A 2,556-nucleotide genomic window follows, 5' to 3' on the forward strand; every position below is an offset into this window, starting at 1 on the left:
GCTAGGCACGCTGCAAGCGGTCCCCCACAAGTACGCAGAATTTTTGGAGGTTTTCTGCGAGAAAGAGGCAGACAGGCTACCCCCCCACAGACCATATGACTGCAAAATTGACCTGCTGCCGGGGGCGGCGCTACCCAAAGGGAAGCTGTATTCCATGTCTGAGGACGAACTGCAGGAACTCAAAGAGTTCATAGATCATAATTTGGAGCGCGGTTTCATCCGAGAGTCCAAGGCAGCGGGGGGCAGTCCGGTATTCTTTGTTAAGAAGCGGGACACGCCCCAAAAAAGACTTGTAGTGGACTTTCGCATCTTGAACAGTGTGACCAAGCCATCGGACTTCCCCATGCCCCGAATCGACGACCTCCTCGCAAAGGTACGGAAGGGCAGAGTGTTCACCAAGTTGGACCTGCGAGGGGCATACAACCTCATTCGCATGCGGGAGGGAGATGAGTGGAAGACAGCCATGTTCACGCCCCTGGGCACCTACGAATATAGAGTTATGCCTTTTGGATTGCAAAATGGCTCCCACGTTTTTCAAGCTTTCATGCATCACGTGTTGGCGGGGCTCCTCTACAAGACGTGCGTCTGTTTCTTGGATGACATCCTGATCTTTTCGGAATCGCAGCAGGAGCATGACAGACACGTCAAGGAAGTGCTGAGCAGGCTACAGCAACATAGGCTTTACGCCAAGCTGGAGAAGTGCCAATTCGACGTGACCGAGGTGGATTTCCTGGGCTACAAGTTGTCTGATAAAGGGCTCGCCATGGACAGCGCCAAGGTCCGAGCAGTGTTGGATTGGAAAAGCCCACGCAACCGGAAGGAGGTCCAACGGTTTGTCGGCTTCGCGAACTTCTATCGCAAGTTTATCAAAGGCTTTGCGATGCAGACAGCGGCCATCACGGACACGCTCAGCTCCAAGAAAAAGAAGTTCATCTGGACAGAGCAGGCGGAGCAGTCCTTTCAGGCACTCAAGCGTCTCTTCGCGTCGGAAGAGCAGCTGCTTCATGTCAACCCCAGCAGGCCGATGAGGGTGGAGACAGACGCTTCGGACAGAGCCGTGGGAGCAGTCCTGCTGCAGAAAGACCCGCAGGGGGTTTGGAGGCCGGGAGCGTTTTACTCAAGGAAGCTCAGCAAGTCCGAACAGAACTACACCATCTGGGACAGGGAGTTGCTGGCCATTCATGCAGCGTTCAAAGCGTGGAGGCACTTCCTGATCGGCGCCAAGCACACGGTGCAGGTCTGCACGGACCACAAGAATCTAGAGCACTGGCGCACGGCACAGTTCCTGAACCAGAGGCAGATACGTTGGGCTGAGTTCTTTGCGAATTTCGACTTCCGAATAGAGTATGTCCCGGGGGACACCAACATCATGGCGGATGCTCTCTCCCGTAAGCCACAGTATCTGGAGGAGGCAACGCCAGCGGCCGCCATGCACATCTTCGCACCGACAGTGTGGGCGTGCGCGGCGGCAACAGTTGACCTGGATGCGGTGCGACGAGCGTTGCAGGATGACTCCTTCGCGCAAGCAAAGATGGCAGAGGTGCACAGGGGCACGGCAGCGACCGACGAGTTCCAGCTGCGAGATGGTTTGCTCATCCGTAAAGGGGCCATCTACGTGCCGGGAGACGAACTTCGCGCCAAGGTACTGCAGCAGCTGCACGACGCGCCCACTGCCGGGCACTTTGGCAAGGAGAAGACGGTGGAATTAGTAGCCAGAGACTTCTGGTGGCCCGGAATGAGAGGGGAAGTCGCGGACTACGTGGCGAGGTGTGACACCTGCCAGAGGGCCAAACCAGTGCACAGACCGCCGGCCGGACTGCTGGAACCGCTGCAAACTCCGTTCGAGCCATGGGAGAGAGTGGCCCTGGACTTTGTCACGGATCTGCCCAGCTCGAGGGGCAAGACGGCTGTGCTGGTGGTGGTGGATTTGTTCTCCAAGATGGCACATTTCATTCCGTGTGCGAAGGTGGCCACGGCGGAACAAACCGCCAAACTGTTCATAGACCACGTGTTCAAGGTTCACGGTCTGCCGCGGTCTATTCTGTCCGACCGAGGGCGACAGTTCATCTCAAACTTCTGGCAGAGGCTGATGGGCTTCCTGAACGTCAAGATCAACCTGGCGTCGGCTAGACACCCGCAGACCAACGGGCAAGCGGAGCGGGTCAATGCCATCATGCAGCAGTACCTGAGATGTTATGCGAATCAACAGCCTGCGACGTGGGTGGATTACCTGCCTCTCGCCGAGTTCGCCTACAACAACACGAAGCACGTGTCCACGGGGGTCACGCCGTTCTTCGCCAACAACGGGAGGCACCCTAGAACCTTCCCGGGACTGGAAAGAATGGGGGAGGGGGAGCCGCAGACAGCAGATGCGTTCGCGTCGGAGTTGCAGGAGGTCCACGATCAGCTGCGGCGGCACCTGGAGCTGGCTAAACACGCATACAAGGTACAAGCGGACAAACACAGAAGGGTTGGCGAAGAGATCCATGTGGGAGACTGGGTCTGGTTAGCAGCCCACGCAGTGCCGGCCAGGTCGTTGGCGAAGAAGAAACTAGG

Source organism: Podarcis pityusensis (genome assembly GCF_964106645.2).
Source record: "Podarcis pityusensis genome assembly, chromosome: 2".
Lineage (NCBI taxonomy): Eukaryota > Metazoa > Chordata > Lepidosauria > Squamata > Lacertidae > Podarcis > Podarcis pityusensis.